This window comes from Salmo salar, unplaced genomic scaffold (genome assembly GCF_905237065.1).
Source record: "Salmo salar unplaced genomic scaffold, Ssal_v3.1, whole genome shotgun sequence".
Classification (NCBI taxonomy): Eukaryota; Metazoa; Chordata; class Actinopteri; order Salmoniformes; family Salmonidae; genus Salmo; species Salmo salar.
Window position 1 is genome coordinate 150,001 of NW_025548304.1, and position 17,500 is coordinate 167,500.

General features: G+C 44.6%; 1 pseudogene; it reads left to right on the forward strand.

Annotated features, from left to right (window-relative positions):
• Positions 1-2,688, forward strand: part of LOC123732882 (glutamate receptor ionotropic, NMDA 2A-like) — a 101,186-nt pseudogene extending 98,498 nt beyond the window's left edge.
• The last annotated feature ends 14,812 nt before the right edge of the window (positions 2,689-17,500 follow it).

The window sequence follows — 17,500 nt, forward strand, 5'->3', positions numbered from 1 at the left end:
CACAATACGGTTTGGAATACTATCTAAGTAATTATGTTAAATGTTCATGAGAAATGAAAAAAGATGGTGTCCCGGATGCCGAGTCAGTCGATACTCATGTGATCCTCCGGGTGAATAATCCTTTACTGGGACGGAGAATACAGGGGGATAGTTACCAGGAGACACACACTTTTAGACAACAGTCATACTTCAAATGATGATCCATAGAGGATAATCTGTCTCTCTCTCTCTCTCTCTCTCTCTGTCTCTCTCTGTCTCTGTCTCTCTCTCTCTCTCTTTGTCTCCTCCATCTCCCTCCCCCTTCCCCTCTGTCTCGCTCTCTCTCTCTGTAGGGGATTTGGAGTTGTATCCACGGCGTCCACATCGACATGAAGAAGAAGTCAGAGCTGGATTTTAGCCCTCAGGCCAACATGTTGAAGCTCATCAAGTCAGCCAAACAGATGACCAACATGACTAACCTGTCTGCTTCCAGGATCAATTCCCCCAAACGGGCGGCTGAATTCATGCACTCGGCGGGGCCCATGATCATGGACATGATGGCGGAGAAAGGTTTTTTCTTTCAATTTGTTTTTGATTCAAACACATTACAACCGTAAACAGTGGATACAATGCATTTCATTATCTTAGTAAAAATTACAACATAAATCGTGGATACAATACATTTGAAATCATTAAAAACAATATATATTTTTTATTTATTTAACCTTTATTTAACTAGGCAAGTCAGTTATTTTTTATTTATTTACAATGACGGCCTACAGATCATTGAGGATGTTTCTTCTTTATTTTTTAAGGTAACTTCATCTACGCCGACAATCGAAGCTACGCCCCTAAAGAGGTGATCTACGGCGATACGGGCGACCTCCAGGCGTACCTGGCCAACCGACACAAAGACCACCTCAATAACTATATCTTCCAAGGCGGACAGCACCCTCTGACCCTCAACGAGTCGAACCCAAACTCCGTGGAAGTGGCGGTGAGCGCGGACGCCGCTCAGACCAACGCCAAACCCAGAGGCCTGTGGAAGAAGTCTGTGGACACAATGCGGCAAGTTCCAGGTGTACCGGGTCCCGACATGCTCTCCCCCGACCCTCGCGTATCCATGAAGACCCAACGGTACCTTCCGGAGGAAGCAGCTCACTCGGACATCTCTGACTGCTCCAGCCGAGGAGGAGGCGGCGGTTCGTACCAGGACCCAGAAAACAACAAGCACCTGAAAAACAAGGACGGATTAAAAAAAAGACAGTTGCCGTCGAAATACCCTAGGGACTGCAGCGAAGTAGAGCTGTCCTATTTAAAGACTAAACAGGGCAGCGGAGGGGTGGTGGTGGTGGAGTGGGACCACAGGGACAGATCTACACCATAGACTCAGATAGAGAACTCAATCTCAACTCTGATTCTTTACACTACCGCGAGAGTCGAGGCCTGGCCGCCGATGACCTGGACTACCCGGAGATGTACTCCGACCACAACGACAACTACAGGAAGTGTCAGGATCAACCAATCATACACCTCAACTCGTCCCCGTTGCATCACACCGACGTCGACCTGCTCCCGGATTCGACCTACTCCAAACACTACAGCGTGAAGGATAAGTCCCTATCGCTGTCGCCCCACGAGACCAACGACCGTTCCAAACAGACCCACTGCCGCTCCTGTCTGTCCAAGTTCCCTGCCAGTAGCGGCTACACCCAGGGTCACTACACGCCCACAAACACTGCTTCTTCTGCTGCCGCCGTCGCCGCAGCCGCCGTCCGTTCGCCCTACAACCGCTGCGAAGCGTGCCTCCACACCGCTAACCTCTACGACATCAGCGAAGACCAGCTGCTCCAGGATGCCCTGTTGACCAACCAGGGCATCCAACACCAGGACGAGATGTTCGGTCACTACTGGCCTCAGACGGACGGTCCTCACGTCCAGAAGAGAAACCGTCTGCGTATGTCCCGCCAGCACTCATTCGACAACATCATGCTGGAAAAACCTAAAGAAGTGGACCTGGGACGTCCCGCTCGCTCTGTCAGCCTCAAAGAGAAAGACCGCTGCTTCCTGGATGATTCTCCTTACGCCAACCTGTTCAGCGTCCGCCAGGCTGACAAGCTGTTCGGCTCCAGATCGATGCTGTTCAACCTGGAGGAAAACAAACGGAGCAAGTCGCTGTACCCCGACCACGGCTCTGACAACCCCTTCATGGCGTCTTCGCTGAGGGACGACACGCGCCTCGTCCACGGACGCAGCTCCTCCGACATTTACAAACAGCTGGGAGGAGGAGGAGGGGGTTCAAAACGTCTTCATCGCAACGCAACGAGAACAATCTGAGATCCTCCGTCAAATCCACCGCTTCCTACTGCTCCCGGGACGGAGGCCGGATACCAGCCAATGACATGTACATTACAGAGCATGTGATGCCTTATGTAGCCAATAAGACGAGTGCGTACTCAGCCGTCCCGCGGGGGTACTAAACTCGGCCCAGTTCAGTAACAGACGGGTTTATAAGAAGATACCCAGTCTGGAGTCAGATGTTTAATTAACTATGATTATAATTATTAGTAGTAGGGTTATTATGAAGTCTCTCTGCTTTGTTGTATTATAGTTTCAAACTATCTACTATCCACTTAGGATGCCATAGACACACTTATTCTTCTTCTACTACTAGAACTACTACATGTTAAGCCAGATATAAGTACCAGGGGAGTTGTAGCTCTTCTCTCTCTACTGCTCTCTCTGTTCCTTCCAGGGAATGTAGCTCTCTCTCTACTGATCTCTGTTCCTTCCAGGGGAGTTGTAGCCTCTCTCTCTCTCTACTGATCTCTCTGTTCCTTCCAGGGGAGTTGTAGCTCTCTCTCTCTCTCTACTGATCTCTCTGTTCCTTCCAGGGGAGTTGTAGCTCTCTCTCTCTCTCTACTGATCTCTCTGTTCCTTCCAGGGGAGTTGTAGTCTCTCTCTCTCTCTACTGATCTCTCTGTTCCTTCCAGGGGAGTTGTAGCTCTCTCTCTCTCTACTGACTCTCTGTTCCTTCCAGGGGAGTTGTAGCTCTCTCTCTCTCTACTGATCTCTCTGTTCCTTCCAGGGGAGTTGTAGCTTCTCTCTCTCTCTACTGATCTCTCTGTTCCTTCCAGGGGAAATGTAGCTCTCTCTCTCTCTCTCTCTCTCTCTCTCTACTGATCTCTCTGTTCCTTCCAGGGGAAATGTAGCTCTCTCTCTCTCTCTCTCTCTACTGATCTCTCTGTTCCTTCCAGGGGAGTTCTAGCGAGAGGTTTGGCCCGCCACACGCCACAGGGCTTCCCGCGGGGTTGATGAGAGGAGAAGGAATCAGGAGAGAGAGACAGAGAGGAGAAATCAGGAGAGAGAGATAGAGGAGGAGGAATCAGGAGAGAGAGAGATAGAGAGGAGAAGGAATCAGGAGAGAGAGATAGAGAGGAGGAGGAATCAGGAGAGAGAGATAGAGAGGAGAAGGAATCAGGAGAGAGAGATAGAGGAGGAGGAATCAGGAGAGAGAGATAGAGAGGAGGAGGAATCAGGGAGAGAGAGATAGAGAGGAGAAGGAATCAGGAGAGAGAGAGATAGAGAGGAGGAGGAATCAGGAGAGAGAGATAGAGGAGGAGGAATCAGGAGAGAGAGAGATAGAGAGGAGAAGGAATCAGGAGAGAGAGATAGAGAGGAGGAGGAATCAGGAGAGAGAGATAGAGGAGAAGGAATCAGGAGAGAGAGATAGAGAGGAGGAGGAATCAGGAGAGAGAGACAGAGAGGAGGAGAAGGAATCAGGAGAGAGAGATAGAGAGGAGGAGGAATCAGGAGAGAGAGACAGAGGAGGAGGAATCAGGAGAGAGATAGAGGAGGAGGAATCAGGAGAGAGAGACAGAGAGGAGGAGGAGGAATCAGGAGAGAGAGATAGAGGAGGAGGAATCAGGAGAGAGAGATAGAGAGGAGGAGGAATCAGGAGAGAGAGAGAGAGAGGAGGAGGAATCAGGAGAGAGAGATAGAGAGGGGGAGAAATCAGGAGAGAGAGATAGAGAGGGGGAGAAATCAGGAGAGAGAGATAGAGAGGAGGAGGAATCAGGAGAGAGAGAGATAGAGAGGGGGAGAAATCAGGAGAGAGAGAGATAGAGAGGGGGAGAAATCAGGAGAGAGAGACAGAGAGGAGGAGGAATCAGGAGAGAGAGAGATAGAGAGGAGGAGAAATCAGGAGAGAGAGAGGATGTGTCCAGTTGGAAGGGAGGAGGGGGGCTTGGAGTGTGGATCTGGAATTGGCTTCTCCTCCTCTCTCCTCCCCCCTCTTCCCCTCTCTTCCCCTCTGTTCCCCCTGTTAGTCTGTCTTGCTAAACGGAAGGACAGACAGACAGACAGACAGACAGACAGACAGACAGACAGACAGACAGACAGACAGACAGACAGACAGACAGACAGACAGACAGACAGACAGACAGACAGACAGACAGACAGACAGACAGACAGACAGACAGGGGGAGGGGGAGGGAGGAGGAGACAGTGTAGCCCAACCCAGGGGGAGAGAAGAGGAGGGGGAGGACAGTGGCTCGGGAGACAGACAGCCTAACAGAGAGAAGGAGAGAAGGAGAGGAGAGGAGAGGAGGGGGAGAGAGAGGAGAGGAGACGAGGGGAAGGGGAGGACAGGGGAGACAGACAGCTTGACAGAGAGGAGAGGAGAGGAGGGGGAGGACAGGGGCAGACAGACAGCTTGACAGAGAGGCGAGGAGAGGAGGGGGAGGACAGGGGAGACAGACAGCTTGACAGAGAGGCGAGGAGAGGAGGGGGAGGACAGGGGAGACAGACAGCTTGACAGAGAGGCGAGGAGAGGAGGGGGAGGACAGAGGGAGACAGACAGCTTGACAGAGAGGCGAGGAGAGGAGGGGGAGGACAGGGGAGACAGACAGCTTGACAGAGAGGCGAGGAGAGGAGGGGGAGGACAGGGGGAGAGCCTGACAGATGGTTGGTGTTTGATGTGGCCACTACGCCTTTTATCATGACAAATATGGCCACCAGCATATCTGGCAGGGAGAGAGGAAGAGGAGAGAGAGCGAGAGGAGGAGAGACAAGAGATGGAGAGACAAGAGATTGAGAGACGAGAGAGAGAGGAGGAGAGAGAGAGGAGGAGAGAGAGAGACAAGAGTGAGAGATGAGGAGAGAGAGAGAGGAGGAGAGACAAGAGAGACAGGGGAGAGACAAGAGGAGAGACAAAAGAGAGAGAAGAGATGAGAGAGAGAGAGAGAGAGAGAGAGAGAGAGAGAGGAGAGACTAGAGAGAGAGGAGAGACAAGAGGAGAGACAAAAGAGAGAGAAGAGATGAGAGAAGAGAGAGAGAGAGGAGGAGAGACTAGCGAGAGAGAGGGAAGAAGAGAGACAAGAGAGTGGGAGAGGAGGAGAGAAGAGAGAGAGAGGGAAGAAGAGAGACAAGAGAGTGGGAGAGGAGGAGAGAAGATAGAGAGAGGGAAGATGAGAGACAAGGTAGAGAGTGCTTACAACAGAGAGCAGGCAGAAGTCGATCCTGGTTTGACAGGTCTAGTGATGGCTGGGTAGAGCTAGCTTAGTGAGGGCTGGGTACAGCTAGCTTAGTGATGGCTGTGTAGAGCTAGCTTAGTGAGGGCTGGGTACAGCTAGCTTAGTGAGGGCTGGGTACAGCTAGCTTAGTGATGGCTGGGTAGAGCTAGCTTAGTGAGGGCTGGGTACAGCTAGCTTAGTGATGGCTGGGTAGAGCTAGCTTAGTGATGGCTGGGTAGAGCTAGCTTAGTGAGGGCTGGGTAGAGCTAGCTTAGTGAGGGCTGGGTAGAGCTAGCTTAGTGAGGGCTGGGTACAGCTAGCTTAGTGAGGGCTGGGTAGAGCTAGCTTAGTGAGGGCTGGGTACAGCTAGCTTAGTGAGGGCTGGGTACAGCTAGCTTAGTGAGGGCTGGGTACAGCTAGCTTAGTGAGGGCTGGATGAGCTAGCTTAGTGAGGGCTGGGCACAGCTAGCTTAGTGAGGGCTGGGTAGAGCTAGCTTAGTGAGGGCTGGGTACAGCTAGCTTAGTGAGGGCTGGGTACAGCTAGCTTAGTGAGGGCTGGGTACAGCTAGCTTAGTGAGGGCTGGGTACAGCTAGCTTAGTGAGGGCTGGGTACAGCTAGCTTAGTGAGGGCTGGGTACAGCTAGCTTAGTGAGGGCTGGGTAGATCTAGCTTAGTGATGGCTGGGTACAGCTAGCCTAGTGAGGGGCTGGGTAGAGCTAGCTTAGTAATGGCTGGGTAGAGCTAGCTTAGTGAGGGCTGGGTACAGCTAGCTTAGTGAGAGCTGGGTAGAGCTAGCTTAGTGAGGGCTGGGTACAGCTAGCTTAGTGAGGGCTGGGTAGAGCTAGCTTAGTGAGGGCTGGGTACAGCTAGCTTAGTGAGGGCTGGGTAGAGCTAGCTTAGTGAGGGCTGGGTGTCGCTGGCTAGACTCATACGGCTACTGTGTAGGTTTGGTTTTAGAGGGTGTTGCGCTAGGAAGCGCTGCAGAGGGTATGGGTACGCTAGGTCAGAAATGGGATTTGTAGTTTATACACTTTGGGAGTTGTAGTTTATAAACTTGTGTTTACAGGTGAACAGAAAACCTGCCGGTGAGGGATTCTGGGTATTTTATTAGTGACTGCACATAGAAAATATAGCAACCTTGCTTTTTATTTATTCTCTTAAAACTAATTTTAGAATGTTAATGATCATTTTATCTGGCAACGTAAAAACAACCCTTATTTCCGTTTATTTTTTTATTTTTTTTACCCTCCCTCCATCTTTAGAAAGAAGCATTATAATGTTTTAATATTCACTCACCTGGGACTAGTCAGTTATTGAACATGTGTTATTTTCAGGGTGTGTCTGGCACCACTTTGTTTACTAAAATAAAAAGGGTCCGTTGCTCTCGCCGACTATCAGCTGGGTTTAACCCTGCAATCTGAAAACTGACCTGAGTTTTAGTAACAGTTTTGGATTCTGCTACTTCTCCCCTCAAAACAAAAAAACAGAGGAGGGGGGGTCGCCAGAGAGCGAGAGACCAAACCCGAACGGGCGGCCCGAACGCTCTCTCTTGCTCGCCACTGGACAGAGCTGGCGTGTTTTTTGGTTTGTCTTTTCTCCCTTGGAAACAGGGTACTTCCGAATCTCCATGACAACACGTTGTACGCTATGAGAGTACAACGACAACTTTTTTCGGGGGGGGGGGGTAATTCGAACTTTTGTGTCAGGTGGTCAGTCCTCTTAGTCTGTCCGTCTGTCTCCCCACCCCACCCCGGGGACTGAAGACTGCTGGAGAAACCTCGGGTGTGTGTGTGTGTGTGTGTGTGTGTGTGTGTGTGTGTGTGTGTGTGTGTGTGTGTGTGTGTGTGTGTGTGTGTGTGTGTGGGGAGAGGATCTGTCACTCTATTGTCTTCATCAGTCATCTGTCTGTCTGGTAAGAGCATGATAAACCTCGGGTAAGCTTGAATTCTTTTACCACTATTTTTGTGTTTTCCTGTTTCAACCTGAACCACCGCCGCTTAACGCAATGCGCACACACAACACACACACACACACACACACACACACACACACACACACACACACACACACACACACACACGTATGTAGCTGTACAAACTGGATCAAACCCTCTCAGCAACTCATGTGACTTTTGATTGGTTGATTAATTGTATCAAATCAAAAATACCTCAGGATGGTTTTGTTTGTTTCAACGTGTAGCGACGCGACACGACAACACACCTGCTAAATCACTACACTACCCCCCCCAGAGATTAGAGATGCTGCTGCTATTTCTCATAGCTTGACCACCCATTCAGCTGGTGGCTTCTCCTTCTTCTTCACATGTTTACTAGTCCAAGTTCTTCCAGAGCAATTCTCTGCCAACTGTTACAAGGAGAGAGAGGAAGAGGAGGAGGGGAACGAGAGGGAGGAAGAGGAGGGGAACGAGAGGGAGGAAGGGGAGGGGAACGAGAGGGAGGAAGAGGAGGGGAATGAGAGGGAGGAAGAGGAGGGGACGAGAGGGAGGAAGAGGGGGGGACGAGAGAGAGGAAGAGGAGGGGACGAGAGAGAGGAAAAGGGGGAACAAGAGAGAGGAAGAGGAGGGGACGAGAGAGAGGAAGAGGGGGAACGAGAGGGAGGAAGAGGGGGACGAGAGAGAGGAAGAGGAGGGGACGAGAGAGAGGAAGAGGGGGGAACGAGAGGGAGGAAGTGGGGGACGAGAGAGAGGAAGAGGGGGGAACGAGAGAGAGGAAGAGGGGGATGAGAGGGAGGAGTATAGTGAAGGTCTCTCCACTACATGTCAAGGCGAGGCAGAGTACACTTCTCTAAACCGTACACATCACTAATACCGATGATGGCGATGAAGTGTTTCTAACAACTTTCATGGAACTCGTGGAATAGTGGATCTTTCTCTGGTGATTGTCAGAACACTGCAGTATAGCCTCCCCTCCTCATGTCTCTCTCTCTCTCTCTCTCTCTCTCTCTCTCTCTCTCTCTCTCTCTCTCTCTCTCTCTCTCTCTCTCTCTCTCTCTCTCTCTCTCTCTCTCTTTTCTCCTCTCTCTCCCTTCTCTCTCTCCCTCTCCTCTCCCTCTCCCTCTCCCTCTCCCTCTCATCTCCCTCTCTCTCTGCAGATCACACACAACACTGTCATATCACTGTAATGGCTCCAGACGGCAGACTGGCAGGCTGCGGTATAGTCTCCCCTCCTCATCTGTCTGTCTCTCTCTCTCTCTCTCCCCCATGGGGACAGTCCCTTCAGCTTACACGCCGTTGACCAGCCCCCTACTCCTCCTCCTCCTCCTCAGTCATCTGTTCTTCTTATCCTACTCTACATATTATTATTGTTAATCATATGTATCATTAAAACACGTTAATGGCTATCTTCCTCTATGCTGCTTGAATGGGGCTGACAGGTTGGCATTATGCACATGTAAAAATATCAAGCTCTCTCCAAAACACTTTAATAGCATTTTAATGAACTTATAAGAAAAAAAAAAACATGTATTCATATTTATTTATTATTTATTTGTTTATTTTGGGGGTGGTCTTCTCGTTTTATCTGAAATTATAATTATAATTTTTTTTTTCAAAGAAACTGTTTTACTTCTAAAAAAAAAAACGTAAAAAAAACTTGATGCTGTCTTTTGTCTTTCACATCCTTGTTGTGATGAAAAAACCCTCTCCTGCTCTTTTAACGGTAAAAATGTATTTTAATGACATTTAAATGATGATAAATAATGAGGTAACAGCATGCAACCCTGATGTAAACACTTCTACTGTTTTCCTTTTGTTAATGTTATGACCACTGATGCTTTTGTAACGATGATGATGATGATGATGATGATGGTGGGAGTGATGAAGAGGTGTATAACATACATATGACAGAACATGAACCTTGTTCAATAATAATAATAATATGATGATGATGCTGTTTTGGGGAGAAGGCAAAGCTTTGACCCCCCCCCCTCCCCTCCCAGGACTGACCTGCAACCCTATTGGCTGACGGGTCACTATCTCCACTCCGCTCGGCGGGCTAATGGGGTCAGGGGTCAGGGCTTTGCCAGGTAAGGTGGACTTCCTTGCTCCTCCCCTTAATGACAGGGTGACGATATCACCAGCTCTGCTTTTCTTCCTTTACCCTTCTTCACCTGTAACCAGGAAGTTGACATGCGTAACCAGGAAGTTGACCTGCGTAACCAGGAAGTTGACCTGTGTAAACTAACCCTTTCTCTGAGTCTGCAACCCCTCCAAAGATATGACATTCTCTTTCTTCATTGTTTGCTGTAAGAATAGATGCTTTTTTTTCCCCCTTCAAATTAACGATAATAATTCCTCAAAAGACTAAGGAACTATTTTGAATATTAGACACCTGTAATACATCGCTTGTAAATTCATATTCAAATACATGAGAATTATAATTCTAAAGAGTTTAAAAAGGATATTTTTTGTGTGAATTTCACAAGGAGCTGTGTGTACAGTGCACTGGTTTTTCTCTGTAGAGATTCTGAGTAGAATAAAAAGTCACCATTCACAAGGAACTGTTCTGTAACCTCAACTTACCGACTATCTATCTATCTATCTATCTGTGCTTGAATACTGGGGGCGAGGAAGGGTTGGGGAGGGGAGGGAGGGAGGGAGGGAGGGGGAGGGAGGAGGAGGGGAGGGAGGGAGGGAGCAGGGAGGCAGGTAGGAGGGGAGTGAGGGAGGGCAGAAACAGGGAGGAGGTAGGAGGGGGAGGGAGGGCAGAAACAGGGAGAGAGGTAGGAGGGGGAGGGAGGGAGGGCAGAAACAGGAAGGGAGGTATGAGGGGAGGGAGGACAGAAACAGGGAGAGAGGTGAGGAGGGGGAGGGAGGGAGGGCAGAAACAGGGAGAGAGGTAGGAGGGGAAGGGAGGGCAGAAACAGGGAGGAGGTAGGAGTGGGAGGGAGGGCAGAAACAGGGAGGCAGGTAGGAGTGGGAGGGAGGGCAGAAACAGGGAGGGTGGTAGGAGGGGGAGGGAGGGAGGGCTGAAACAGGGAGGGTGGTAGGAAAGGGAGGGAGGGCAGAAACAGGGAGGGAGGTAGGAGGGGAGGGAGGGCAGAAACAGGGAGGCAGGTAGGAGTGGGAGGGAGGGCAGAAACAGGGAGGGAGGTAGGAGGGGAGGGAGGGAGGGCTGAAACAGGGAGGGAGGTAGGAAGGGGAGGGAGGGCAGAAACAGGGAGGGAGGTAGGAGGGGGAGGGAGGGCAGAAACAGGGAGGGAGGTAGGAGGGGGAGGGGGGGCAGAAACAGGGAGAGAGGTGGGAGGGGGAGGGAGGGAGGGCAGAAACAGGGAGGGAGGGAGGAGGGGGAGGGAGGGCAGAAACAGGGAGGGAGGTAGGAGGGGAGGGAGGGCAGAAACAGGGAGGGAGGTAGGAGGGGGAGGGAGGGAGGGCAGAAACAGGAGGGAGGTAGGAGGGGGAGGGAGGGCAGAAACAGGGAGGGAGGTAGGAGGGGGGAGGGAGGGAGGGCAGAAACAGAGGGAGGTAGGAGGGGAGGGAGGGAGGGAGGTCAGAAACAGGGGGAGGGAGGGAGGGCAGAAACAGGGAGGGAGGTAGGAGGGGGAGGGAGGGAGGGCAGAAACAGGGAGGGAGGTAGGAGGGGAGGGAGGGAGGGCAGAAACAGGGAGGGAGGTAGGAGGGGGAGGGCAGAAACAGGGAGGGAGGTAGGAGGGGGAGGGAGGGAGGGCAGAAACAGGGAGAGAGATTGGAGGGGAGGGAGGGCAGAAACAGGGAGAGAGGTAGGAGGGAGGGGAGGGCAGAAACAGGGAGAGAGGTATGAGGGGGAGGGAGGGAGGGCAGAAACAGGGAGAGAGATTGGAGGGGGAGGGAGGGCAGAAACAGGGAGGGAGGTAGGAGGGGAGGGAGGGAGGGAGGGCAGAAACATGGAGAGAGGTAGGAGGGGGAGGGAGGGCAGAAACAGGGAGGGAGGTAGGAGGAGGGAGGGAGGGAGGGAGGGAGGGAGGGAGGGAGGGAGGGAGGGAGGGAGGGAGGGAAGAAACATGGAGGGAGGTAGGAGGGGGAGGGAGGGCAGAAACAGGGAGGGAAGTAGGAGGGGGAGGGAGGGAGGGAAGAAACATGGAGGGAGGTAGGAGGGGGAGGGAGGGAGGGAGGGCAGAAACAGGGAGGGAGGTAGGGGTGGAGGGAGGGCAGAAACAGGGAGGGAGGTACGAGGGGGAGAGTTGAAGTTGATGTTGGTATCCATGTAAAAGAGAAAACAGACTTCCAGGCTACCAACTCGATGTGTCTTCTATACAAGTCGTCCCTGAGATGACCAGAGATCTCTGGAAACAGCCAGATCACACCAGCCAGATTTCAATATTCTACGTTTTGTCCCCAGGACGTCGGAAGATGCCTTCATTCCTATCCACATGGGTCAACGTGAGCACGTTTTACCCTCTACTAAACCGCACACTTCAGCTCCGAGGATCATGGGATCAATTCTTGTATTAGGCACTAATTGAATTTCTTTTTCAGTTTTAATCTTATTCCGAACCTTAAACAGATATTTTGGGATTTGGGGAATTAAGTTATTGTATGCTTAACTGTCAAGTTTTTTTTCTGTTATAGCAACCTCAACACTTAGCTACTTCACCGACAGACGTTTATCGACCCCTCAAACCCATACCCCCACAACACAGGACAAACGTTAAATACTGAAGTGAGAGTGTGAAATCTCATTGCTGGAACAGTCCTATAATATGATTGGATATTGGAGGGTGGGTCTTTGACAACGTGGATATGCTGCACTGTCTCACAGGTAAGTGGAGTGGGACTAGGAAGAGGAATATGTCTAGTAGTGGAGTGGGACTAGGAAGAGGAATATGTCTAGTAGTGGAGTGGGACTAGGAGGAGGAACATGTCTAATAGTGGAGTGGGACTAGGAGGAGGAGGAACATGTCTAGTAGTGGAGTGGGACTAGGAGGAGGAACATGTCTAGTAGTGGAGTGGGACTAGGAGGAGGAACATGTCTAATAGTGGAGTGGGACTAGGAGGAGGAGGAACATGTCTAGTAGTGGAGTGGGACTAGGAGGAGGAGGAACATGTCTAGTAGTGGAGTGGGACTAGGAGGAGGAGGAACATGTCTAGTAGTGGAGTGGGACTAGGAGGAGGAGGAACATGTCTAGTAGTGGAGTGGGACTAGGAGGAGGAGGAACATGTCTAGTAGTGGAGTGGGACTAGGAGGAGGAGGAACATGTCTAATAGTGGAGTGGGACTAGGAGGAGGAGGAACATGTCTAGTAGTGGAGTGGGACTAGGAGGAGGAGGAACATGTCTAGTAGTGGAGTGGGACTAGGAGGAGGAACATGTCTAGTAGTGGAGTGGGACTAGAGGAGGAGGAACATGTCTAGTAGTGGAGTGGGACTAGGAGGAGGAGGAACATGTCTAGTAGTGGAGTGGGACTAGGAGGAGGAGGAACATGTCTAGTAGTGGAGTGGGACTAGGAGGAGGAACATGTCTAGTAGTGGAGTGGGACTAGGAGGAGGAACATGTCTAGTAGTGGAGTGGGACTAGGAGGAGGAGGAACATGTCTAGTAGTGGAGTGGGACTAGGAGGAGGAGGAACATGTCTAGTAGTGGAGTGGGACTAGGAGGAGGAGGAACATGTCTAGTAGTGGAGTGGGACTAGGAGGAGGAGGAACATGTCTAGTAGTGGAGTGGGACTAGGAGGAGGAGGAACATGTCTAGTAGTGTAGTGGGACTAGGAGGAGGAACATGACTAGTATCTGTGTGTGTGTGTGTGTGTGTACCTTGCTAAGCGATGAGAGGGATTCATGGCATTGTGTGTGTGTGTGTGTGTGTGTGTGTGTGTGTGTGTGTGTGTGTGTGTGGTGTGTGCCCTGTGTGTGTGTGTGTGTGTGTGTGTGTGTGTGTGTGTGTGTGTGTGTGTGTGTGTGTGTGTGTGTGTGTGTGTGTGTGTGTGTGTGTGTGTGTGTGTGTGTGTGTATTTGTTTCCACCCAGCTGAGTGATGAGAAGGATTGATGGCATTGTGTGTGTGTGTGTGTGTGTGTGTGTGTGTGTGTGTGTGTGTGTGTGTGTGTGTGTGTGTGTGTGTGTGTGTGTGTGTGTGTGTGTGTGTGTGTGTGTGTGTGTGTGTGTGTGTGTTTACATCCAGCTGATCGATGACATGGCATTATTACCATCTATTCTCCTCCTCATTCACTTCTCTTTCTCTCTTCAGCAGACACTTCCTGTTAGGACATTCATCTCCAGATAGCTAGGTGGGACAACCACATATCACAGTCGTAGTCACTACATTCATCTTCAGATAGCTAGGTGGGACAACTACATATCACAGTCATAGTCAATACATTCATCTGCAGATAGATAGGTGGGACAACTACATATCACAGTCATAGTCAATACATTCATCTGAAGGTAGATAGGTGGGACAACTACATATCACAGTCATAGTCAATACATTCATCTGAAGGTAGATAGGTGGGACAACTACATATCACAGTCATAGTCAATACATTCATCTGAAGGTAGATAGGTGGGACAGCCACAGTCATAGTCAGTAAATGTTTCCTCAATAAAGTAGCAAACATTAAAGCCAGAGCCTGGAATTAAAGGGGAGGGGAGGAGGTGTTCGTTCAGGTATTATTATAACAATTATTATTACTATTATAACTATTATTATTATTACTATTATAACAATTATTATTATTACTATAACAATTATTATTACTATTATAACAATTATTATTATTACTATAACAATTATTATTATTACTATTATAACAATTATTATTATTACTATAACAATTATTATTACTATTATAACAATTATTATTATTACTATAACAATTATTATTATACTATTATAACAAGTATTATTATTATTATAACAATTATTATTATTACTATTATAACAATTATTATTATTACTATAACAATTATTATTATTACTATTATAACAATTATTATTATTACTATTATAACAATTATTATTATTACTATAACAATTATTATTACTATTATAACAATTATTATTATTACATTATAACAATTATTATTATTATTATAACAATTATTATTATTACTATTATAACAATAATTATTATTACTATAACAATTATTATTACTATTATAACAAGTATTATTATTCTAATTATTATAACAATTATTATTATTATTATAACAATTATTATTCTTATTATAACAATTATTATTACTATTATAATAATAATAATTATTACTATAACAATTATTATTATTATTATAACAAGTATTATTATTCTAATTATTATAACAATTATTATTATTATTATAACAATTATTATTCTTATTATAGCAATTATTTTTATTATTATTATTATTATTATTACAAATATTATTATTATTATTATTATAACAATTAGTATTATTAATATTATTATTGATATTATTATTATTGTTATTGTTACTGTTATTAGTAATATTAGTATTGTTATTATTACTATTAATATACGTATTACTATTATTATTATTATTGTTAATATTAATATGAGTAGTAGCACTATACGTGGCAGTATTAATTATTTATAGTATTATTAATCTTACTATTATTATTATTACTAGTTGTACTAATATTACTTTTAGTATTAGTATTATTATTTTTACAATTATTCGTTTTATTATTACTATTACTATTATTATTAGTTTTAGTATTATTAGTGTTATTATTATTACTATTATTAGTATTAATTTTAAAATTATTATTATTAGTAGTACAGGAATTATTATTAGTGGTATTCACATTCATATTCTTATTATTATTATTGTTATTAGTAGTTGTATTAGTATTATGAGTAGTATTAGTCGTGTTATTAGTGGTATTATTATTATTATGCGGAGTAGTAGTAGTATAATTAGTGTTAGTAGTGTTATTAGTAATATTATTAGTATTATTTTTACAATTATTATTAGTAGTATTATTATTTGTATTATTATTACCATTATTATAGGTATTATTATTAAAACATTTATTATTATTGGTGGTATTATTATTTGTATTATTTTTAGTAGTAGTATTATTTGTATTATTATTAGTAGTATTATTATTACCAATATTATTAGTTTTATTATTATTAGCATTATTATTTTCATTATTTTTAATGTTACTATTATTTTTACTATTTTCAATATTAGTAGTAGTATTATTTGTATTGTTGTTATTTTTAATGGTATGATTTGCATTAGTAGTATTATTAATATTATTGAAATTGCTAGTAGTACAGGAGTACTGCTGGTTTTCTGTTCTACTTGGTCTTTAATGTTATTATTATTGGTTTTATTATTATTATTATTCTTAGTTGTAGCATTATTATTATTATTATTATATTTTTTTTTATTTATTTAGAATTATTATTATTATTATTAGTATTAGTTGTAGTATTAGTATTATTAGTAGTATTAGTATTATTAGTATTATTGGTATTACTATTATTATTCGTTTTGGTAGTATTAGTATTGTTAGTATTATTACTATTATTATTACTATTATTACTAATATTTGTATTATTATAATTATTATAATTATTATTAATATTATTATTAGTAGTAGTAGTATTAGTAGTGTTATTAGTGGAATTATTATTATTATTGTTATTATTATTACTACTATTATTATTACTATTATAATTGCTATTATTACTATTATTAGTATTATTACTATTATTATTCTGGGTAGTAGTAGCTGTAGTAGTATTAGTGGTGGTATTGTTATTTGTATTATTATTATTATTACCATTATTATTATTATTATTGTTATCAATTTCATTATTATTAATATTACTCTTATCATTATTGGTAGTAGTATTAGTGTTATTATTATTAGTGGTATGATTAGTGTTGGTTGTATTATTAATAGTATTGTTATTATTAATATAGGTCAGGAGTACTGCTGGTTTTCTGTTCTACCTAATCTTTAATATAAATGTTATTGTTTTTATTATTATTATTATTAGTAGTAATATTATTATTATTATTATTAGTAGTAGTAATAATAATATTATTATTATTATTATTAGTAGTAATATTAGTAGTAGTAGTGTTATTATTATTGATATGATTATTATTAGTATTATTATTAGTATTATTATTATTATTACTAGTATTAGTAGTAGTATTATTAGTAGGTGCAGTAGTAGCAGTATTATTAGTAGGTACAGTGGTAGTATTAGCATTGGTAGTAGCAGAAGTAGTTGTAGTATTATTTTTTATATGTAGTAGTATTAGTATTATTAGTAGTAGCAGTATTATTATTAGTAGTAATATTATTACTATTATTGTTATTAATAGTAGTAGCAGTATTATTATTATTATTAGTAGTAGTATTATTTGCAGTGGTATTATTATTATTACTAGTAATAGTGTTAATATTATTGTTATTAGTAGTAGTAGTTTTATTATTACTAGTAGTAGTAGTAGTATTAGTAGTAGAAGTAGTAGTAGTTGTCCAAAGATTGCATGTTTGCTAGCAGAATGGAAGGAAGCGTTGTTGTTGGGTTTTTTTTCGATCGCCTACGAATTTTTAGAAGGCAACCCGCCCTCCTGACCCTTTTTCTCCACTTCCTCGTCACCAAAATCACGGGGATCTGGGCCTGTTTCCGAGAAGGCAGTATATTGTTCGTGTCAGCCTCTTCAGACTCGTTAAAGAAAAATAAGGATTCTGCAAGTCTGTGTGGTGAGTAATCGTAGTCCTGACGTCCAGAAGTTATTTTTAGGTCATAAGAGGCAGTAGCGGCAACTTTATGTACAAAATAAGTTTTAAAAAAACTAGTTACCAACAAAAAAAAAAAAAAAAAAAACAATCGGTTGAGGGTAAGTAAAACGTCTGCCTTTTTCTCCGGCGCCATTTTACATCTTAAACCACAGAACTATGTTTCCCTGTAAAACCTATCTGACAACCACACGATGGACCACAGCTCACCACAACCACAACTGCTGCAAAATGTATGCCCTATGATCACCTTGTTAGAGGAAGTAGCTGACTACATTTGCCTTTCTCCAAGACCTTTAGTTTGGAT